General features: G+C 36.1%; 1 protein-coding gene and 1 long non-coding RNA gene across 12 annotated transcripts in view; one reads left to right on the forward strand and one right to left on the reverse strand.

The window, feature by feature from the left end:
* Nucleotides 1-25,382, forward strand: part of LOC111263465 (RYamide receptor) — a 154,247-nt gene that overhangs the window by 85,730 nt on the left and 43,135 nt on the right. For 7 of the 10 annotated variants that reach the window (XR_015312306.1, XM_086969631.1, XM_086969629.1 and 4 more), the window contains one exon: nucleotides 11,251-11,453. The gene's annotated coding sequence lies outside the window, so the exon portion shown is untranslated. Of the gene's footprint in view, nucleotides 1-8,538; nucleotides 8,604-10,042; nucleotides 10,057-11,250; nucleotides 11,454-14,772; nucleotides 14,884-15,181; nucleotides 15,677-25,382 lie in introns of those variants that run through there. The other 3 variants (XR_002682249.2, XR_015312305.1, XM_086969634.1) reach the window with 3 other exon arrangements.
* LOC111263467 (uncharacterized) lies at nucleotides 3,885-17,672 on the reverse strand. Of its 2 annotated transcripts, none has more exons than XR_002682253.2 (3): nucleotides 17,516-17,672; nucleotides 8,395-8,523; nucleotides 3,885-4,045 (listed from the first exon to the last, which is right to left on the reverse strand). It is a non-coding gene; the product is annotated as an uncharacterized LOC111263467 (long non-coding RNA). The 2 variants fall into 2 exon arrangements; XR_002682252.2 differs by lacking the exon at nucleotides 17,516-17,672 and adding an exon at nucleotides 11,880-13,777.

Here is a 25,382-nt window from a genome sequence, read left to right on the forward strand (position 1 = left end):
AAACTATATTTTTTTATACATAGAATGACTGGTGTAACCTGCTTTTCTGAGATGGATTGGCCAAGTTGCCGGCTTATAGATTGCTATTCTATCGGCCCCGCTGCTACAAAATGACGCATAGCACCAGCCTTCCTGATGACGAAGCCTTTGCGAACTATATGTATAAGCTACTAAACAGTTGTCGTAAATAGGTACGTTCTAGGCTTAACTTAAATTATGCGTTAGGCGTTGTTATTGAAAGATAACGTTTATTGTCACCGTACATAGGAAAATAGATAAGATCTCTCAACGGACTAGTTAACTAATTGAATAAGTTTAAATTATTAAAAGAAGTTAGGTATAAGGTTCATAAGTAGTTTTAATAGACAGTCCGTAACTTGAGACTGCGATGTCGTTACTCAAGGACTTAAGTGCTTCTAGAATATTATCCTGCCAGCGGATTAGATAAATAGCATGCCTACAGAATATCTTAGGAGGTGTCCATTTTACCAAGTGGTTCCCTGTTAGGCTTATCAGTCCTTCAATTTGCGCAAGGAACTTACATATGTATCGAATTATCTTTGACTGAAAACAACCAAAAACCGTTACCGTTGTAAATATGATCGGAACCGTTCTTCCCAATTCAAAGAGCTTTTAATGTGCGATGAGAGTAGAAGCGTAGCTTAGTGAAACATACCTCTTAGGTCAGGCGAAGAGCAAACAATGTAATATATGAACATTGGGATCAACTAAAAAATTTCAAATCGTGTCGTTTGTTTGTACACAAACTCTAGGGTGGCTACTGTTACACGGTATCAAAGGTTCATTGTACAAACCCTTTCAATATTTTATACAATCAATACAATAATATTAACTTTTATAAGTTAGTACTATAATTATTCTGCTCTAGCAATTTTATTGTCATTGACAGTATACGGAAATTTTCTAATTATTATATTTACTAGCGTTTATTTAGTATCTTGCGGCAAGATCATATGTTTTAAAAGTTAATCGCGAAATTAAATGAGAACAAAGGTGTCCATAGTTGGCACTAATTTCGATTACTCATCCGGCAATGTTCTAGTTTAAGAAAGTTAGGTATATTGGTCCATGACTCATTATCCGAGATGCACCTTATAATCTATGTTAAATAAACCAAAAAATCGATATCACAAGTAATGTTTGTAATGATATCTATGTCGCCAAGTGGGAAAGGTACTGTGCGGTCAGATCCAAAGGAATTTTAAGCGCTTAGTGCTTTTAAAATGGAATCCAAAGTCGAATCTCGAGTTTGAAGCTTGGTACATGATTTCAAATTAATAGGCGCGCCAATTACGCTATTATCGGACAAACAATGAAGATATATTCGAGAAATTTTAGGTCAACCAGGCAGGTTAATTCATTATTTGAATAATATCCAAAGAAATAATCCACAGCCGTAATAAAGAAAACTCGATATAATGTGATCTAGCGCTTGCAGTTGAATCTCTCTCTCAAGTGCTCTATATGTAGTCGAGAAAATTAAGAAAATGAACTTCCTTCAGCCGGTCACTTGGAAATCGTATGTCGAATCGAAAAGTTTGGAGCAACAATCGAGGAGTTTCAAAAATCGTAAGGGCTGACAAAAGCCGTGTAATTTAAGAAACGAAAAATCTTACTTTTCTCTGTTTATTTACCTATGGTGCAACGATCACTTACATAGGAAAGGGTTAATGTCTATTTTGATATTTTCAGTTTTCTTTTATTTCTTGTAGCGCAATACTATTACTATCTAGCCATCAGGTGTAGTCGTGAGCGATATATATATATATATATATATATATATATATATATATATATATATCTATTAAAAGTCTCCGAGTTGTTCTTCCATCGTTTGAATTTTGCAATTGCATCATAGCTATTCCTAAATATGAGGAGCAACGCTGGACGCAAAAGCTAGATAGGTTGTTTTTTATTTACAAAATTAACATGATTTAAGAAAAATGAAAACCTCCGTAATACGTCAGAGGCTCACAATAACAAAATAGCTTTCATAAGTCATTTGTTTACAACTACTTACTACCTGAATATACGCGCACGATATTTTCTTTTACAGGGTGCCTAAGATATAAGATAATATAATAATTTCAGTTCAATTACGTAATGCTAAGTCCTACATTTGTTTTGTTACTTTCAACTTAGTCGGTTTTGAAGAAGTTTTAAAGATACCCACAATATATTCAATTTGTTCAAACGCAAAATCCGGTATATTATTAAAATGGGCTTTTAGATTCAGTTTTTAGAAAAGCTACTCCGGAATAGGAGTTCGCTTTTTCAGAACATATTCAAGCAATGTAGAGCAGTGCGTTTGTTTATTGTTCTCTGTGTTTCGATATCTGTTCCTTGTGCATTGGCTGACATAGATGCTGTTGCTTTGGCTCAATGTGAAACCAATGATTGATGAAATTATTGGCAAAGTGGAGAAAAAGCGACATTCAATATCGTTAGGGATTAAAACCTTCAATTTTAAACCGTTTGAAAAATGCTGCCTACAATAAGAAATTCGGTGTTTGTTACCCTATGGTATTTCCATCTACGGAAACACAAAGAAATCAAGTCATTTCTAAAACGGTGGATCACGGGTGATAATACAACAATTATGTGCAAATGGAAAAAGTAAAAAATTGTGTTCGACAATTTCTAGCAAAGCCCAAACTGGTAATGCTATGTGTTTGGTGGAGTCGGAAAGAATCACCGATCAAGAGTTGCGCACCTGATTGATTCCAACAACTAGTGTATATAATTAATAAGACTATAACATGGCATTTAAAAAAAATCGACCAGAACTCGCAAACGTCGTCTTCCATAATGATAATGTCAGACAAAAATTGAGGAAACTTAGATATGAACGTTTAAGGCATTTGCTGTATAATCCGGATCTTACATCATCAAAATATAAACTAGTTCGGTTGCTGCAGAACTTTTTAACGTTAAAGGATGTAAGAATTGTTTGTCACGATTCTTGAGCCAGGACCCATGGGAGCTCTACAATGACGGGATTATGGTGTCACCAGGGAAATGGTAGAAAATTATCGATCAAAACAGTGTAATCAGTAATATAATTTTTAAATATAAACAAATTTGCTTACATTTGAACGTATAAAAGACGAATACGTTTCGAATAACCTATATATACATATAATTTTTTTTATTACAAATAGAGGAAAGGGATACACAATTTAAACATTATATCATATTATCGTACATCGCTGCTTGGCCACAGGTGGCCCATCACGTAACTGTGGCGGGTTCAAGTATCCTCCTGCTAAGGTGGTGTATCCTGCGCTTAAAATATCCAATAACCTATATACATAAGTGCATCGTTGTATGGCTTTTGCGGCGGGGTATTATTGCTAATCTCGTATAGCATCCGCGACGTAGATCTAATACATCAGATATTAACGCATTTGCCATTATTTTTCTAGCATTGTTTGTGGATCGTTATAGCCACTTGTTTCTTCTGTACTATAAAATATATGTGTCGGGTGGCAGCTTACTCAGGCAGGGAAGGCACCCCTTGCATTGCACCGCAGCTACCTGTACAGAGATTTATGAAACGCATTCATTACGTAACAGGAAAACATTTCTAAAGTAGAATGCTTATGGTTCACTACTATTTATAACCATTATGACGTACAATGTTAAAAGCGGCGATAAGTTCCCGCGATTTTTTAAAAGGTTCTCCTTTTCTCACATGCTGTTTATTCCTGATATATCATTCTAAAGCTTTTTTTTTCGCTCTAGCAGCGGGTTATAATGGTATTGTATTGAACGTATAATTTTAACTCTAAACAACTGCTCAAAAATTGGTGTCTCGGATGGAAAAATGTATATTTTTTGTTGATACCTTTTGTACTCTGCATTTTACCGAAGCCAAAACGCTGCCGAAATAACCCGAGATACTTGCCTCGTGTACGATAATGGCACTATCGTTGAAAAAGCCCCTCAAAAGTGGTTTCCAGGATCTAAGGTATACCGCTAGCTCTGACCATCGGTTGTGCTTGATGACGACCATCTGGAAACGCTTTTAAAAAAAGACGACCGTCGGGAAGGACAACTCAGATATTGGCCAAAAAGATAGACTGCAGCCACAGGGCTGCTGTTGGTCTCCTCCTTCGGATTTACATAAAAACTTAGAGCTTGGGTATTATATGAACCTTCTGAATTCAATTACGGATTAACATTGCATCTCAATATCTTACCTATTATTGAATGTTACGTAGCGACAATGACCGATTTTTGCACAGAGTTGTTTCTAGCAATGAAAAGTAATGCCTGTTTATGAACCAGAACCAGAGATCGGAATGAGTGCCTCCAGGAAAGATGCTAAGGTCCAGGGTCCAACACGATCTTTATCTAAAATTAAGTCCGAGGGTTTGATTAACTGGAAATTGCTTTCTGGGAACCAGCCAGTTACTTGGATTAAATGCATCGAGTCAACTAGGCTATCCGACAAGAAAGACCCAATAGACAATGTCAGGTCTTTTTCTTCCATGACAACGTGAAGCCACGGACGGCAAAAAGCTGCCTTCCTGTACTTCAGATAAAAGATTTGTCTTAACCTTCCAAATTCCCCGGACCTTGCACCAACGGATTTTCACCTTTCCGTTTATTGGCGAATTATGGATTGCAAAACATGGTTGAAACACTTTTGGCAAGACAGCACACCCTATTTAATAGAAAGATGGGAAAAACAGTGAACAATGACGGGGGATACGTGAGATAGTACATAACTGTTACAAAAACAAAAATGTAGTGCTTTTTATTCAGTAAAAAAACAACTGCTGAAGCTCATTATCCAGTTTCCCCGATGTCCTTTTACCGGACCATCAAAATCCTTTTACCGATCACAACCGTTATAATATAACGGTTGTGATCGGTAAAAGGACTTTTTTTTTGTTTTTACACAAAAAATATAATAAATCTGAAAAAGAAAATTGGCCACGTTGTTAAAAAAAATTACTGAGTGACAAATTCGGGTCTTGGCTTGTATGTTCAGGAAGCTTAGCATAGGGGAATATAGCATCCTTGAGAATGATAAGTGAATGAAAAAATCGTTATACTAATGCTCCAAAAAATATTAAATTGTCCTTGTTACTTGATAAAAATTGTGTATTTACATCTTTATACTTACAAGCACTAAGAACAGAAGTGATACCAGGTTTGCAATCATGACAGGTGGGTCAATTCGAGAAAGAAGGAGACTAAATATCCCATATTTATTAACGTCTGGCTGATATTCTAATATAATCTGCTGCACTGCAAGATTTGTACGCAAATTATTATAATTGTATTATAATATTCGCCTTTTACAAATATTGAGGTTATAACTATGGTATAATAGCAAATCGGAATACCGGAAATCAATAGCTTTTTTATTCGCTACCTTTTATGAGTTGACTATTTTGGAGAATCTCGTAGATAAGCCATTAAGTACACTGATAACCGCGCAGACTGTTTCGGTCGTTCCGAATTATCATAATTATATTATAACGGCACTCTCTGCTAGTCAATTTCACTGACGAGCTAGCTGTTACGACTGACATAAAAAGCTCCCCCCCCCCCCCTGCTTTACGGAGCAATAGCTCACTTTCAGTAGGATATTGCATATTGACAGTCTATGGATAATATGCAGTAGCATATTGACAAAATGTGGTTCCAATACAGCTGTCGGAACGGTGGACGGTAGAAATGGAGTGGTTCTCCAGTAAGTTTCTCCGAGGGTTATGCCCAACTTACGGTTGACCTGTAACCAAGCGAGGCTTCTCTGAGTGGACTTGATGTGCGAGAATACGAGGGAGAAAAAGCATAAATATTTCTTGCAAACATTCCTGGCCCGTAGGTCGTAGCAGCGGCGAATTATCATCAGGAATCGTCCTCTCCGAGCAAGACTATATTGAATAGTCCAGTAGGGACTTAGCATTCTGCCTATATATTTAGTCTAGCATCCTTTTCCTTCGAGACAAGTCGCCTAGACGTAGATTTGCTGGTTTAATCGACAGGACCACTACGTAAATTAACTAAGCTGAAAGGTCTAATATTGTACTAGAGATTTAGTTTTAATTCTACCAACTTGTCCTACACTAGAATTATTCACCCTGCAGATATATTGCCGGCGTTTACATCTGGGACAATTGAACAGTGATTCCGATAGGTACACATATCTATTAAAAATATTCTATTACTTCCCACTGGCTTTATTATTTATTCCTACGCTTGAATCTTACTGTATAAAGAGGATAAATAATGTAAATAACTAATAAGCGCACACTTATGTTATTTAGCGAATAAGGATTAGTGCACACGGATGTTAACAAAGAAGATTCACCAGACTTTTGATAGTCGAAGGTTTAAAATATACGACGGAAGGAAACAATCCAGAAAAAATGTATTCAGAATACGCTAAGTTTTGACAAAAGATGGTACCGGCCGTTCAAAATAATAACCAAACTTGAAGGCTATGTAAAGTATATTATGAAAATGAACTTCCAAGTGAATCGTAAGAGACATTTTGAGGCAATGGAAGTATCGTAAGGATGTTAACAGAAACAGAGTAACGGGTTGATTGTAATGGAAGAAGTATTACAGCGTAATGGCATAACCAGAATATTGTCATAAGGTATCTTTTTCGTATATTCTCGCAAGGACAATAGTGAACCAAAGTAATTGAAAAGGCAAAGTTAAATAAAATAACTATGAAGAAGCTAACGGGATAACTAAAGACGAAAATAATATAGTCAATAAGCTATAACATCGTAATAGCAAAGCTGCAAAGACATAAATGCAATAATAGCAGAGCAACCAATTCTACTTTTATTGCGACTTGAACGAGCTAAATTAAATATACAATAAAATTGACGCTTTGTTATTATTCTGTCGGTAACGCATCCATTTGGTATTCGTTAATAATTTCTAATCTTTACAAGAGCAAGGATCGTCAAACAAATGACGGAAGCCATAAATTGCGTATCTAGACACAATGTGTTAAACCAAATTTCATTTATTTACTTTTCCTTAATATATATATAGGCTTAATATATAAGACTTAATATATAGGTGAACAATACAACTTCCCAATTCTAAATATAATATAGAGAACTACTTAAGACACCTTGCATCATACTGGTTACACGATTCTTGTTGAGTTTACAACACTAATTCAAGAGATTTACCAGATGATACCAGGGAAAGGCAAGCGGTATGGTGTCTATCACAATTTACTTATATTTAGCTACGTATATCGTCAGACTCGTCGTAACCAGGTTTCATGACATGTGACAAAATGATCCACCAATTTTCTAAGCATGCTTCTCGCAGAGTCATATCTACGTGTACTCATGTTGAAACTTTTGCACTTATTCTGAGACTACATATGAATGATATTGTAAAGACCATAATATACGGCTAGGCGACTCTTTCTCCTTCTCTAAGTTTTGTTGTTTGACGGTCCAAATATATTCTGTTTAGCTAAATTTATATCTGCCATCTAGGCAAAGATATTACGCCATCATAAAAGCACTAGTGCGGCACAAAGCCGAATGTTTTAGTTATCTGACGTGAGACGTAGCGTTATGCTGGAGCCTACTTTATTTGTGGTCAAGTATTCCCCGAGGGGGAATTGTAAGCGATACTAATTTCAAAAAATGACCTACTGATTTCTAAAAAAAGGCTGTTTGAATCTTCCTTTTTTGAATCATATATACAGTAAAATGGTAAGCCTAATGCAGGATCCGGTAGCCACAAGCATGTTATCGAAATTAAAATTACTTGATATAGATTTTATTATTGAACCTCTCTGTCTCCCTTTATCGGAAAAAATATAGAACGCTCTAGTGCTATGTTTAACGTATATTATTAATTCTGAACTAACGATATATTAGTGCGATTCTGTAAGTGTAAGGTACTTATTCAATAGGAACGTCTGTGGTAGGTCTAATATACGCATTTTGTCGTGTTAGTTTTGCTCATGCAAGCCACGTTTTACTCCGGTTCGTTTAGACTATTAAACGTCAGCAGCAAAACTCAGATCCGAAGCCATGGTACAACTCTTCCCCACACGGAAGATTGTAAGCAACTTGTTGCTATTAAATCCGTCAGTTTTTATCTGACGTTTACCGGCAAAAAAGAGCTTCAATGATACATGTATTTTAATTTATAAAAATAAATTGTATATTCTGACTAAACAAGTTTATGCGTTGTGAGCTGCTTCTTCTATAAAACTATATGTGAAGCACTGAAAGAGAAATTTCGTTGGAAAACCTAGACAATAGTTGAGAATTGAAAAAGTCTGTATCTAAGAGTTGCTTTGTTTCAAGTTTAACATAACAGATATACAGCTAATTAAAACAATTTTTTAGGTGATTGGTTATATACCTTTTACGAATGAATGGTGTACAGAGCTGAAATGTCTCAGCACCAATGTCCCCGCTCAATTTCTCTTGGTTGTGGCACAGCGGAAACAAATTGGAACTAAGGAGCGCAACACGTACGGAACGGGGGTAGCTGCAATAGGATAACAAGCATCTGAGTTTAGATCTGGTCGGAATCGAGGTTAATGAATTAAGACGATTAATGAAACGAAGGTAAAAGAAGTGACATTTCTGTGAGTAGAGGAAAAATAGTTTAACTTTGTATCGCAAATATAGAAGCAGAACAGAATATTCGAAAAAGAGAAATTAGATAAACAAACGATCAAAATGAAAGAAAGGGGTAACGACAACTGATATTTGCAGCCGATTGGACAGCCAGGCTACGGTATAGCTGAGTTTATTGACCAAATTTAGATCAGTTTATTATTATCGTGGCCGAATTTATCTTACTAAGAGAAATTGCAAAGGTGGAAGTTGACTATGTTATAGTAAAAAAAATGAAACCAGGTTCATATAAAAATGTATATTTGTCAGTATCTGACAGTTAGAAGGTTTCAATTGGACAATCCTCAGTCAGGGGTGCTTCACAGTTTCCGACCATTAAGATTCTTGGAAAAGCTACGAACGGCATGTTGTGCGATTTATCTCTCTGTCTCGTACCTGCATATCCTTAGCGTATGTGTATTTTTATCCAGCTAACATCTGAGGCATTTTTTATTTCTGACTTACCCCATTTCACAAGGGCCGCCCGTCAACAGATTTGTGATTTGTACACAGATTCCTATCTGCGGACGTCTTTATTTTTGTGATAAAAGTTTTGTATAAAGATAACAAAAAAAAGCCTATGATGTTTAACAATTTTACTCAAAACGAATTAAGGCTGTTCGTATTTGTGCCTAACCATTCTTGCAATTTTTTTTATCTGGTGTGCCCCAAGGAAAAGCACAACTGTGAAAATAACATGGCTGGCAATGAACTGTTTTATGCCAAAAATCCTCTATATATTAAAACATGCATGTTAGTACATAGTCCTGACTGCATAATAGCATCAGTCATCACGTGCACTGTACATGTTATTTACCATTCTACAAAACACTAATTTTCACAGGTTTAAATAGGAGAACGACAAAAGGGTTATAGGGAAATTTTTAGAATAAAGTAATGAACTAACAGATTGATTACAGCAGTGGGGTCACAGGAGCCAAATCGGCTTGAAGTCTAGCTATAGTACAGGTTGGGCCCAATATCAGTTATTCAAATCTGTTAATTAAGGAAAAAGTGTATCACATGTACTTGCTACTTTATATTTTTCGTACATAATCCAGTCAAATTTTTTCACCCTTTTTCATGTTTCTAAACCAATTTACATATTCTGTCTGATGGACGTCCAACATTTGAAGTATTTTGAGTTATAAGAAGCACGAAAGATGGGGTCTTGTTCTATCCAAGCAAAGATAATACTTTAGCACGGTTTCTAATTTTTGTGTTGAATAATGAATACAAGCTCAACGCACAGTATTCATTCGTAACATAATTATATAAATTCATTTTCAATGTTTTGTAATGTATTGAGAGACTCCTGAGAAACAGTGACATCTGGAATATAACAAAAATAGATGTAACTCTTACTACGCCTTTGTATGATTTTACAGGTGTGACTTCTGCGGTAAGATGGAAAGCTCATTAAGCTGTCAGCCAATACGAAATTCGGCCGTTCGTTGTATTTTAGTGGTCACGATAAAGCTAATTCATTAGCCAATAGGAGGTTCAAATACCTCTATAAAAGCCACAGAAAAATCGAAAAATTTTTCTAGTCGTGTTTAATCTGCAAAAACAATATTTGATTGGATCCATTGGTTATCAGAGCCATATTTTTTGTAAAAACCACTAATTAAAACTATTTTAAACGCCTATTTTTCTAAAACTAACAAAAAACCCACTTTTTATTTTTTTAGAAAAAAAATGTGACAGTTTTTAAGCTAGAAATATAAATATAAATACAAAGCGTCAAAAATAAGCGGCAACTTAAAAAACCCTGGTCGATTTGTTCAAATACGATGTCACATATTTAGCTTTGCTACTGTGATGGAGCAACGCAAGACTCAAGACAACTTTTATTAATTACCCAATTCTGATTTTTTTTTGTTTATTATTGTCGAAAATTTAGGAAGCAACATTGATCAAATAGTATTCGCATCCGCACCATTGTAATACTGCTTTTGTTACCTTAAAATGACTTGTTTACTTGTCTTAATTCCATTAATCCATTCTTGGAGGGTCCGACCCAATAAGCACTTTAAAAAATGATTCTTCTCAGTTTTATAAATTATAAATAAGATTGACTGCTATAGCTCAGGCACACGCATTAGTAATTGCTAGTGTTAACAAAAAATAGACTTCCAATTTATACATTTTCAATTATGGGGCTTTACGGAGAGACAGGTTGTAAAATGATCACGACACATTGATCGAATAGTTGCTGATTTTGATATAAATTGGCTAAGAGTAATTAATACAAAAGATTATAAAGAGTTATAAGTCGTATCTGTTTGCTACTGTTTATCGGACACCAAAATATGCGTTTTTTTTTCAATTTTTACCTTGCACAGATATAAGAAATAACGGAGGATACTGAAGAAATGCGTATCCCTTTTCTGAGGATGATATTTAAAATTAAGTAGGAACACAAGGCCATACATACTATTATTCGTATTATAATTTAATTTGAATTTATCGTCTTTATTTAGCTAACTAGTATCTCAATATTCTTCTCTAACCGCAGTTACAGATTTACTTTCTGCGAGAGCTTTCAACAGTATCGATCGCCACAGCTTACTGAGACAGGTTCTCTTCCTTTCAGGCGGACTCGACTGCGAGGAAGAACGATGAATAAATGGATCGATTTCACCGCCTGAGAGAAGAAATTAGAGTTTAATTACAGAAGCGTAAACAGCGTACAAGCAGACACAGCCTCGTGGGATAGAACTACAACGCTACTGTACCGTAGAATTGTGGCTCGCGTGGAGTCAGGACTTATGAAAACAGTCACTGCATCATAAAACGGTATTGTACTCATTTACTCAGTTTGACTTCCTTATTAGCTTAACCATTTTTAAACTAGAACGATAAGTAAGTGAAAGATGCATTTTTCAGAACTACATCATTTACTGCAATTATTTTTTTCTTGATCAACCTTATGTACATAATATGGTCGATCACTAAAAGAATGAGTTTCTAACCAACAGTAGTGCAGCATTTTTAGTTTTAACACTAAACAACAAAAGTACTCCCTTAATTGGAAACAAGCAAAAAATAGTAGTAGAGAATCACGATTACTGTGTATGCATAATCGGAACTATATTCTATATTGATATTATTTAAAGTGTATTATCATATCACGTGCACAACATACATAGGGCAGAAACATTGTTAATTGCACATAGCTAGCAATTGTATGTTATTTTCTTTTTCGATTAATTAGAAACTGACCCGCCATGTTTGATTTTTCATTTTTGTGAAATAGTCCTATTTCTGCCTTGTCGAGGACACATTCACCAACCGTGACCCTTAGCGGTCCCCCTGGCAATTCTACATCTGGCACCTTCTCTGTGGTATAAATCGTTGCTGTCTCCTGGCAGTTGCATCACAATACTTTTTTTTTAAGTAGTCACCCCATATTACAGAACAGTATCAATAGTCGCCACGTAACTATACTATCACACAAAAAGACTATCACAGGAAAACAACATTAAATTCTTCTCAAGCAGTTTACCAAAGCCGCTACTGACAGGGACTTAGCTATAGATAAAATATAAAAATGTCAACTATGCGACAAGGGAAATAAAACATATTTGAGTAAGGTGTGCCAGGAACTAGAGATTTCAAAAGATATATTTAATGTAGACATTTATATGTTTGATTAAAAGCTGCACAAGGAAGCATTCATTAAGAGTTGCCTCGATCATTTTCGGTAACATGCCAATGTTGGGCTAAGTCAGTCTGTTCTTTCTGTTTTTTTGGCGACACGTTGTGATGAACACAATCAGCAGACGCTACAGATGGATGCATTAGCGGTGTGCCGTCTAGCAAAGCAAGAACCCGTATATTTTTTTATGTTACTGATATGCATGTATGTATTGAAAAGAATCTGTTTTGACCGTTAACTGCCGTACGGGCTTCTAACAATCATGCCGACAAATGTTACTGTAAACGTTTTAATTTGACATTACACGGTGGAACCTTTTCTTTAAGGAAGAATCAACTTAGCCTTCATTGCTACTAAAAAATCAAAGGATTGCTTTGAGAAAGGACGGAACCGCAGATAATGTCCAAGCATTTTATCCAGTACTTTGCGTGGAATCTGCTGAATAAAATTGTATGCTAACACACGTTAGTGGAATCCTGGCAATTATTACGTGTGCGTCATGCATCACATGACAACAAACATAAGTCGGGCTGATTAGGCCTCGTCGGTCGTGTGAGTCTAACGTAACTAGCGGGACAGGCCATGAGGACTTTCGCAAACGAGCACTATTTGCCCAAATTTGAGCTACTTTCTTTAGGATTGCCTCCTGAAACGAGTTCTTCCTTGACGAAAAAACGTACGAATCCACAAGTATATATATGTATATATATGATTCTATTACCTTACGAGACAGACGTCTCGTACAGTGCTTCTATTATGGATTGTTACACTTCAGTGCTTTATCGGTGATATCCAAAAAAATGCCATTCGGCTTATTTGATGTGTGCATTGTTTTAGTGATCAATCGGACGAAAATTAAATCCACCCAGTTCGGATCAACTCGCACGGAAACTATTTTTCTCTAAAATGTATATGTTTTAGCATTAACTTGTTGAGTGCAGCACTTGTTCTGGGACATGTGGAAATGTCAGTTTGAAGTGCACGATTTTACTTGAGCTTTGTAAATGTAAATAAAAACTAAAAAAGTCAAGTAGGATAATTTTTGATGATGCATTTTTACATTTTTGCATTTCATGGACTGTCAGCTGATATAAAGAAACAATTTTACAATATATACGTGTTCTCATTGTAATTTGCCAGTCCTTTTATTTTTTCAGTTTTGTATTCTACATTTACATTTACAAAAAGCGGTTCCTAGAACTTGAACTCACCTTTTATCATATATCTATAAATCCATCTGAAGCTTCTCTAGTTAATAGTTCTGGTGAGTTATATTGGTTCAACCAACGTATGGAGGTCCATAGTCTATTGAAACGAAGTCCATGACTCTGAGTCCAAGTGCGTACAGCTCGCGGTGAGAGTTGTAACGAATTCGAAGCCGGGGGTTGGCCAAAAAAATATATTGAATAGACAGAATAATAAAAATGACGCTAAGGAACTCTTACAATAGATTGTAGAAAATGCTACAATGTGTATTCAGCTTCCTTTAACTATTATAGGTCAAATAACGTATAATTTGCAGTAAATACGAAATTATAGTCTCACTCTAACTGTTTATTTTATATTGATCTGACGTACGTTTTCAAGAAGACTTGGGTGCATCGGATGCCTGTACCTTAAAAATGCCCTGTATTGGGCACCCTTTTGTGTAGCTGAATGTCATGTGTAGTAAATTAAATCGTGTATGTTTTAACTGCTTTCACATAAAAATGAGCTTACTTAGTAAGCTTATATGTTAGAACCAATGTGAAGGTTCACAAGTAAAACCTTCAGTTCATCAATTGGTTCAATTAAATATCACATTTACCATACCATCATTTGTTATACTTTTATGTGAATAAAATAATAGTATATATGTAGAAATATTAACGCAATCTCGTCGCGATATAGATTAACACCAGAAGAACAGATATCACATTGTTTACTATTTGTCCTGTATGGATCTTAACAAACGTGTATGTATGTATGCAGTACTTTAAATTGGAGCCATCACAGAAAAAATGCAGGTTCTGATTAGCAAATCTCGTTGCTTTCGACACGCTTTCGAAAGCAATAAGTACAGTCACAGAATAATACACGTTCTGAAACGAACTTCGCGCTTCTTGGGTAGATCGGAAGCTTTTAAAGTTTCTTTAGTTCGCTACAAACCCCTAGAAAAAATACTCAATATACAGTAAATGAAAAATTATGATCTCACCTTAACTATTTATTTTATATTTATGTAATGCAGTTAATGGCATTAATTAATAAATTTCTCAGAATAGCTCACAATAGTAAAACTCCAACCAGTTCTGAATAAATTGAAAGTAAAGATTTTCAAAGGTCATCCTTAATTTACACTAAATCCATTTAGATTCGTATTTGTACAAAAGCAATTTAGACATTTTGTACAATCGATGTTGAAGATCGAAGGCAGACTATTTTTTTTTTTTTACTTAATCAACGACTTTGTCTTAGAGTTACAGATTAAGCTTAAGGAATTGATTCTTGTTATTTGCTTCGAATCAAATGCACGCATTAACGGTAGCATCTCGGTTGAAGCTTTACAAAATATTTGGGAACCACTGGGTAGGTACCTTTTTACTGACTATTTAATTTAATATTATTAAATGCTCTCGAAATCGATAGATACTGAAGATGTTGAAAAAATTGATTGGCGCAAACATGCAACATCGTGCAAGCAGACCACAAACAAGTGGAATAGTAATCCAAAAAGAACAAACTGAAGCAATTGATTTACATATAGGTGTAGAGATAGAAAAACATTCGACAACATAAGCATGTGTAATAGTAACATGAGTTGACAAGAAGGATGAGGATCAGTAACAAAAACTCAACTAATGAAGACCTATTATTCTTCTGCTAGTAAGTGTCCCCAACCTGCGACGATCGTGGAGCTTGATACGTCTTTTTACGACCGTACGGATTCACAATACGAATAAAGGGCTCCTGCAAGGAGCACCTGCGATTTAGCAGCCTGTACAGAAACAATAATACGAGGGAGTTCAACAGCAGACACAACACAAACAAGATCAATGCCAATATTGCTAAGGTATTATTAAAACAATGGAGACCATGAAGCAATCGAGCCTTATGTAAATAAAGCAGGTAAAATGATTTTTGGTTTGGGTTTAATTTATTATTGTAAAAGCCTTGAGTTTCGATCTGCTTTACAACAGATAAAGAATAAACCGTTCCGAAGGAAATTTTTGAGGCGCGAATGAACACATTTTTTGATCAGTCCCGCTAAGTATTAAATGTTCGGATTACAATGACACGAGCTATTGCGTAAAATTACTAATAAAAGACTCTTTTTTCTCTAAGCATGTATAAATATGTAGTCGAGACTACAGGATCCATATCAAATGACTGGTGAGCTATTTGTCTACCTGTCCATCTTCGCGTTTATTTTAATAAAAATAGGCGCTACACTTTATATAAGTTTGTATTTTTGTCATATAACGGCTCTGCTTATACTACAAATCATGAATATGGTTCCCTCCAAAAAAGAATTGCATGGAAACGAGATCTGTTAAGATATAATACTTAAAAAAGTTCCCCAGCTTTATTTCTCAGCAATACTTTATAATTACATTTTTAAGAATTTTCAATTTCCTGCTTTACACGATGCTATACATTATTAGCTGATCATGAAATCGATTTCTTTTTAAACCCTTCTTGACAATAAAAATCTTTTGGATATATCTTTTTGAATTAATTACAGGCAGCCGGACGAGATTTAAGAGTTTTAGACAATGGCTACATGATAGATAAAAGAAAAGCTGCTAATTTTAGAATCTTAGATAATACGAAAAAAAATATGAATTCCCTTGTGGAAAAAGCAGCCTGTTGCGCAAAAATTATAAAAAAAAACTTAATAGCTAAACCTCAATAATAAGCCAGCCTCAAAATTAGCGAAAACGAAAGTTAAAAAAGAAATCACTGATCTGCGCTTGCTTTAACTTATCTTAAACTTGTCTTAGTAATACCATTACACACTGCTGAAAATGCATAAAAATTATATATAATACCTTAGTTTATTACTAACTAAGCAAAGCTTGCTTATTAAATTTAGCTGTATCATTTAATAATGACTGTTCCGATTTATATATGCTACAATTAGGCCTCGTCTTAAGATAGAGGCATTAGATATTCAGATACATGGGGAGAACGCTGCATAACATCTTAGGCTTCCACTACATCCTGTTTTAGAACTGCGTGTATACCCGAGTGTAGTCAATAAATGTTTCGCGTTTGTTTCGCCGCTAGATATTGTTTAAGACGATTGGCCCCTAGTGTGGAGCGAAGTGTGCGTATAGAATATAGATCATCTCATATGTCCGTAAGGCAAACTCGCTATCTTACTCTACCTAAGTTTAAAATATTTACAGGAAGTGTGTAACACCAAAGTCCTTGTTTGTGGCCAGCGTACTAGCAGCAGGAACACTGGCCATTTCTAGAGTATTTTCGACCAGTTTCATTAGTAATTACAAATGTTAACTTATTTGGCACGTATCTGTCCCATTTAAAAAAAGACTGTTAGCATTAATAGTGATCGAATTAAGTTAATTATCTTATATATTTGCAATTGTTATAAAAATATCTATTTTAGAAAAGGTTTTTTGCAATCTTCGGTATTGGCGGATGCGATTTGTCCTAATGTTACATTTTCGTATTTGACAAAGGATTACACGCTTCATTGATTCTGGTCGAATAGCACAACCTTTTGAGCAAGACGCTTTCAGGTGGTATCCCTCTATTTAGGCTCATAGTGTAAAAGGGTTGTCAATACAGAATCTAGAGATTCGAGATAATACTGATTTAAAACGAGGACAATAGGTGATGTCAAACATAAAAAGCTTCTCCCATCTATGATTTTGTTTCCTATGACGTTTCCAAGTAGATTATCAACGATCTACGCTCAACGCATTGAAACAATGAGGTCCTACACGATTGGGGAAGGGAAATTTATACTCTAGCCTATCAGCAATTACGTATCAGACTTTAGCTTATACGTACTAGAGGCAAAGAGGAATGATGGGGTTAAACAGACTATGAGCTAGGATTTCGTAGTTATTTTCCACTACCCTAGAAACGATAATCATAGTAATACTCTATAATTTACTTGCAAAGCCCATCAGGCATACGTTCTGATAAGCAGAGAACTGTTGAAGTTTAGTGGGCAGAAAAACTAACTCACTAATTTCGCTGAAGGCCTGCTGCTGTCCGGTGACTTACTTAACCTGGCGTTTTTATACCTAACATATTTCTTTGCTACGTGTCTTGGTTCCGGTGGCAAAAACAGCGAACATGTTCCCCAGATGTTACTACGTTGTGTGTTTGCCACACTCAGCTTGCGCTATAACAGCACCTGCTTCCTATAATGCGGTTCTTTACGTTAAATAGGATTCTTTTTTTGCTATAATCGTCGCGTTGGCAAATTGCCCAAACTACCTTATTGCAGGTATGCATATACGGGCAGCTGAATATAGTTGGCCCATTAACACAAATAGATCCCGAGAATAGTTTCAGCTTTACTACTACTATCTTAAAAGCTGCCGTATGTACACGGACTGGTTATCGCTGTTTGTTATATTTTGCATAGTATTCTCTTTTGAATGTTATTTTTAAGATTTTTACCGTTGGATGAACTTAATTTATGATAATTCAAGTAAGAAAAGTAATCGAAAGTACTGCACGTTATAATCAGTCGCAATTTTTCGATACCGTTTACGAATCAGCTTCGAAATCGCATTACAATGCAACTTAGAGAATCTCGCAATTATGGAAAATATATTTTATGGATTCAATAAAGCTGGAAACTAATTACATTTACTGTGGCTAATCGCCTCATGAAGTTACCTAAAGATTTAAAACAGAATTAACATTATGACTAACTTTGTTGCTCATGATGCCTAGAATGCGTACAGCCTTTTTCGTAAGTAAGCAAATCGCGTTGGGAAATTCAAAGCAGGGTCGTCCGGTTGAGCAACAGACATCTGCTGCTTCTATAATGATATTCTGTTCATTTCTCTAAAAAAACACTGCACAGATTCATCTAACTGGTTCCTGCATGTAACGAGCCAGAATTAAATAACATGGGCTGATGAAAACGATATTGCTACGTGTAGCAAAGTGGTTACGAAACGAGAGCGTTTCTATTCACCACTCATATGTTGTCCACGGTGTTGCGACAACTTTACGTTGCAATTACTGCAGATAAACAAAGTGAATATATGTTTTTGCTTTTATGGGCCCAATATCTGTACGGAGTGAGGCAAATTTTCTGCTCTAGGCAGAGTTAATGGGTTTCGAGTGCATCTCGTAATTACGACTAAACTAAAAAATAAATTGTGATACTAAAAGCGACAAACATTTTAGTTTCTTGAGGTAGAGCGATCAATATGTCTTGAAGTTAATTTGAGGCTGCCTGAATAATATAACATGCATTAGTACTATTGTTACATAGATGTATTACAAGATTGATTAATAATCGATTACTGTTAGTGAGTAATAGGTTAGCCACAACTTCAATTATGGATTCCGGATTTGCTGGGCTAGAAATTCAGCTATCCGGTAACTGTCTACCTTCACTTCGCGTAATTGTAAACATAGTACATACCAAAGCTATAACATCAAGCTAAGCAATCCAAAGATTTAGCAGTCGTCTTTCATTCCGTGTACCCTTTTGTGTCTAACTATATTTCACAGATCACCGCACAGTGGTTCCCGTTTACATACTTTACTTACAAGACAAGACAAGACATTTTCTATCAAGACTAACTTCAATAAATATACAGCTTCAATAACACTAGAAATTCAACATTTCATTGTTTTTTTTCACACATACCCGTTGTTGACTTCTTATCCGCTTAGCCGTATCCCCTTACATAACTGTTTTATGACATTAGTCAGATTTATGACTTATGTATAAGCGTTACGTCGTGGTTAATGGCTGTAATAGTATAATGAAAATGGTCGTCGTGTTCCTCAAAAAGGTACTGCAGGTATCTATTTTAAGTAATGATATGCTTTGACAAGGCTGAGATAAACTATTGATAAGCCATTGAATGCCGTTCGCCTTAGATAGAGAAAGCATAAATCAGAGAGAGAGAGAGATAAGATGAATTTTACGTATGTATCTTAATCCATCTCGTTTCTAATTAAAAAAAAACATCAATAAGTACTTACCGATATTCTGCTTCGTGCCTACTAATTAAACGCAGCCGACCAATCTTACTTTTCATCACTTCAGAGTATGACCAGAACGTTGAGAATGTTGTAGGATACGTTGTCGACTCAGCTTCTACTCCATAGAAGCGTATTCCACCCTTTTCGTATTCGGATATCATCTGACAACGTCAAGGGTCCTATTTTGAGCGTCTATGTATAGCCTACTAACTTTTTCCATATTTATGTCATCCTCTACGGATTTCTCCCTACTTGCGCAATACTCCTACATATATTCAGCCCTACCTTTGTGCAATCCAAACCAACATGCATCTTTAAAGGCTCTAGTAGTTATTCACTTTTTTTACGGTTTTCTTACTTCTCATAAACACTTTTTGGTTGTAAGTTTTCGACTTTCAGTGTAGTGTATGAATACCTAATTAAAAGTATTCTCCTATGCAAGCATGGAGACTTTATTAAAAGCTTGTATAAAAAGGTTGTTCAATTAAGGTACAAAGGAAAGTACTTTCTTCGTATAGTGCTAATATAGAACTATCTGCGTCGTAGAAACTGGACTTGGTCAATAGTAATACACATTCTCCTGAAGAACACCATCTGGAACTTTAAATAACTTATTGGAAGCTGACTAGAGGCTTTGAATGGAAAATCATCTATATACTGAGCACTGAGCGATAATAACGTAGAGTACGAATTGAACGATGTAAGCTTTCCCAGAAACGTATTAAAGCCTAATCTAGGCTTAAGACTCGGATGGTTCCTTGAAAAAGATATGCAATGCACCATTATCTTTTCATGAAGCCAAATGGCTTCGTGTAGATAAGTGTTGACTTCGGGAGATGGTCCGATGGATACACTCTTCTGTATTATATATCTATGTTATAATATCTGACAATAAACCGATACGAGACACCCACAACGTACGCCGTAAACACTCGTATTCCTATGATGGAACTTCTGCAAGCAATATAATGTAAACGTCGTTACGAAGAAGTCAATAGGGCCGAGTTCTTTGATTAAGGCACTCGCTAATTTAAGAGAAACGTTATTGATTGTTTTCATTATAACTGTTTTTTTTTTGTTACAAAACATAGGAGCTGTTTTCAGGAAGCAAGCTGATATTGTATCATTGGGTACTTGCTACAAACTTTAGCAAAGAGTTCATCCACATAGTACAATTCGCTATTCTGAAGCGAAATATATGTGCACTCTACTTAAATTACTCAGAAAGTAGTTATGTTCGAAACATAAACCTGACAAATTTCACAAGTCCCATAAGTTACATACATGAGTACATCCAGCGTTTCATTTTAAGTGTGAGTGTAAAATTGTATGAAAAACTGGCCTTTACTACAATCGACCGTCTCGATTCTTGTGTTAGCCTTATTGTTTTGTACAGAAGGCCGTCAGTACTCTTTGTCATAAAGTTCATTAGGGATTTCACCCGTATGTAAAATCAAAAAAATGTGTCTGGTATCGGTGCTAAACCAGGTCAGCATTGAAAAAATTTGCACCTTCAAAAATATCTTTCAAAGACTTTCAAATAAATTAAATGGAAGAGGTTTTGTGTATAGACAAGAAGCTTGCGTTACGTTTAAATAAATTCAAACTGATCAATTGGCTTCCGCGAAATATCTTGCAGAACGTTGAACATATTATGAAAGAGCTAGGTATTGCCTGATAAGAACCTCTATGTGCTAGCTAGGTAAAAGGTATTCACTGTTGTGGGGTTAGCATTATATGGTAGATGACATCTATAACGGTATGTGTTATAAATCATTAAAGAGAGCACTAAGGCCAACTGAAATATATAACCATTGGGAAGGGATTGCTAAACATGGTACAAAATATCTTAAATAGGCGCTATCTTGCGACGCGAATTTGTTCATGGAGAGAGTTAGGAATGCATCACAGCACTTCGCCGAGTTCCATTTTGGCAGGCCTTTGAAAAGCAGGCTCCCACCCGAATGGTTATACCTGAACTCTAGTCATAAAATCTCTCAATATTTTTCTTAAGTTTAATTACTTGTTCGGATCTTCATTTAATACTACGGACTGGTAGGAAACATGACGGGTGCTTTGCCGGTTTAGTTAACCTACGTTACATTTTCGGACAAGGTTAGTCCCGATCAGGACTTGAGGCCCTTGGTTTAACTAATGAATCTTGTTTCGCAGCGATGTCGCGCACGGCCTATGCTTGAAGCTGGTCTTGCTCAGTTGGTCTGCCCCGGTTCTTGGAATGCTCTCTGTTACCTGCTACCAATTTCAGCCCGCAAACTAAGCTCTGCATGTTCTAATTCGCGGGTTGCTCTTCATTGTCTGACTGATTTGGTAAACACCCTATATCATTTAATAGTTTCTTAGCTAGACCGTCCTTTACATACAAGTGAGGTTCACAGAGATATTTCGTAAATTTCGAAAGGGCAAATTCCAGCGCCTTTCGTTGATCCTAGCTAGCCATCGTGCTTTGGACCATTTCCAGTATACCAAGGTGCGTTAGAAAACGTTATCTGTGCCAGTCCCATAGTTGACACACGCTACCATCAACGCCTTACATCACCTGTAAAAATAGTTTTGGAAGTCACCATAATTGAGCAGGCATTAAACTAATAAATATGTTTGCCAGGCCACTATGGTCTTATGACATGCTGCACCCTTTCCAAACCTTTCCACAGTGGTTAGTCTTTGGCAGATCTTGTAGCTTAGAGATTGTTTATGCATTGAACTGCTTTGGCTATGAATCATCAAGTCTTTAAGTCCACGTCCCTTGAACATAGAAAAGTCATAGAAAATGACATGAAATTTCTATATACTGGACAACATGTAAAGTTGGCAAAATCAACGCGAGGCAAGGAACATGATATATGGATAACACTTGGTGGACAGATAAAGTATCTGTTCGAGACTCATCCTGAACTTTATGATGCTAGCAATAAAACACGATTTCCATTCTCAGTTTATTAGAATAACCGTTGGTCGAACCGAGCAAAGGATTTTGCAGCTGTACAACTAATTGCTAAGCCGATTTAACAGGCAGAATCACTTTTGAACTTGGTCAATCTATATACTATAGAAACTCTTTATCTTTGCAAAAAGAGTCCGTGGATCTTTATTATGCGGTTACGACTCAGTAACTGTACAAGTTCGCCCATGAGAGGCAGGGCACCTGGCGTGGTGCTCATTATGGCAACATATATGTGAAACGCAATGTTAAGGTTTATTAAAAGTACACGTAAGCCGTCACTATTATAAAATGACACCCAAAAAGGGTCTCTACTGGCATATTTACGTTAGCCTTCACTCAAGTTGCTTAGCTTAATCCTCAACCCTTTGACCACTATCATTATGAAGGTGTAGATTGTACATATATATGTTCTAAGAGTCCCATGTAAACGTATCATGAACATGTGCCCTTTCGCCAATAAAACATTTATCATACTTCCTCCAGACGAGCATTTTGTACGTAATCACTAATATGCGGCTTTATGTTTTTTAGCGGCTTTAGAATGTGTACGTTGCATTGGGCATGGGAAAACGAAGCGTTTTCCAGCAAATACAACACGAGAACCACAACAACTATATATATATATATATATATATATATATATATATATGCACCGTTAGTTGGAGCGCCATAAGTTATAATGAAATAACTTCATGTGCTAGACAACAGATTAGTTCTCAAGATGAACGGTGACATTATTAGGCCGAGCACCTTTGTAGCCCTGTCGTAACAAAACTCTTCAAAAATCTATTTGGATGTAACAATTCTGCGAGAAAGTAAATCGCTCTAAACATCGTTAAGTTTCTCCTAGTGTCCGAAACGTATTTCGTCTAGAAGAAATCTCTCACAACGATTCCCAATTCACTTATTCTTACGATTAGATGTTAAGCAATAAACAAAAGCATGGTCTCATTGCGTGTAGTTTCGACCAGGTTAGCCTGAGCCAATAGCAGTCACTTCATCGCCACACAGCCAACACCAGCTAGGTTAGGAAACACCGGTGGGATGATTGGCGCTTATGATTGATGTGGTGTAGGAATCGAGTTTTAAGCCTTTCGTCAATTAAAGTTCTAATGTATAAAATAAAAGTTTATATTTGCTTAAATTTAACAGCGAAAAATAATAATAGTAATGTTTTTTTGCCTACGTGACTTTTCCTCTTTTCTTACGTTTTTTGTTTTTCACGATAGCCCGTTTCTATGAACAATACGTTATGAAATTATTCGGTTCCAGTCATTTCGAACGAGTGCGCTCGACTATTCTTTTAGATTAGCAAAACCGTCAGACTGCCTGGATCTAAAGAATTCCAAATGCATAGAATTTGACCCCAACATACAATATAACCTGCAGTGGGGTAATTCTACTTGCAATTCAACCTTCGGTTCGAAGAGTGGTACATTCAAGTGGCCGTAAAACACAATATATTCAGTTGTGCACGCGGCAGTTAAAGATAACTCTACATGTAGAATATCACCAGGGGCGACAATCAATATATCCTACTGGTCTGACAGAGTAATCATGAATAAATTGAAATTGGAAAAAGTAGAGTGAGCGAACCTCACTTATAAAGTACTGCTGTTAATTAGGTTCTCTCATAAACTGCGTTCTGTCTTCCCAGTTCACAACAATCTAGGCTCAAAGGCACAAAACCTCATAGAAGCAGGACAGCGTATCAAAGTTGCGCTACGATTTCACACACAGTTTACCGGTAATGGTTTGTCGCGCCATCGCTTGGTTTTCCTCATTTTCATTTTTTCTACTGTACTCGAAGAAGAAGAAAAAATTGGTTATTCAATTAAATTTGACCATGAAAGCGAGATTGAAAAAAGAGCATGCTCTCTCTTAAACGTCGCTTTGTCCTACTAACCAATAAGGGCAACAGAAAACATCAATGACATTCGAAGAATTCGAACACACCTACGTAGACATCAAGCCCAAAAGAATTGGATCTAGTTGGGTGCACACAGCCATCCCAATAACCTGTTGTAGAAAAAAACTATAATCATTACCCACCGACGAAAATAAATCTGGCTTTTCTAGTTTACACATTCGAACTATATACTCAATACTTTCTTTATATTATTATCTTAATTTGAATCAGGTTGATAGCCTTTGTCACATCTACGATACATCTGCGTGCGTGAGGTTAGTTTATAATTTGCTGAGTTGCTTTGTACTGTATAAGGTTTCATCTAATTTTGTGCAGTCTCTTTGTATTGGCCATCTGCTCATTCACTCGATACTGATAGTACTGAGTTAGTTTTAATACGTATTGGTATGTAAAGTACTATCTATGCATTCTTAGTGTTCTCCGTCGGGATTGTTTTATCCGCCGCAAGACCCTTGTAGCTCAAACTTGCGGACCTACGTAGTTCCAGTTACGTCGTGTTATGAATCATTCAGATACAAATCATCCTTGTCATACACCAAAGGCGTCAGTCAGTTACTTCTGGCAAGTTACTAGAGGGGTGACGATCAGCAAGACTAAAGTTGCTGGCTTTCGCTCGACGAGAATCTTCTTATATAGTTGTCCGTGTTTAACCTGTGGTGTTCCAAATTTATTCATAGATTAACTTCGAGATTTAGAATGAATCGATAGGGCCTGGCAGTATCCGGTAGGTGAAACGAGTAAACGAGCAAAGCCAGTCATGAACATTTTGGAGTGGGTGATTCACACGTGCGTTAGTCCGTTGGCCTTGTTTTTCGGATTTTTCTTATTCGTAGAATTTATCGTTTGACGCACAGGGCACATTTACGTTGCACATATTAAAAACTTGCTCGCTACACTTCGTTGCTCTTCCTCGTAGCTGTCGTTTTAATATAATGCATTCTGATTTCTTGAATTAAAGCAATATATCCGTACTTCAGCGTGTGA

This window comes from Varroa jacobsoni, unplaced genomic scaffold, assembly GCF_002532875.2.
Source record: "Varroa jacobsoni isolate VJ856 unplaced genomic scaffold, vjacob_1.0 scaffold_767, whole genome shotgun sequence".
Classification (NCBI taxonomy): Eukaryota; Metazoa; Arthropoda; class Arachnida; order Mesostigmata; family Varroidae; genus Varroa; species Varroa jacobsoni.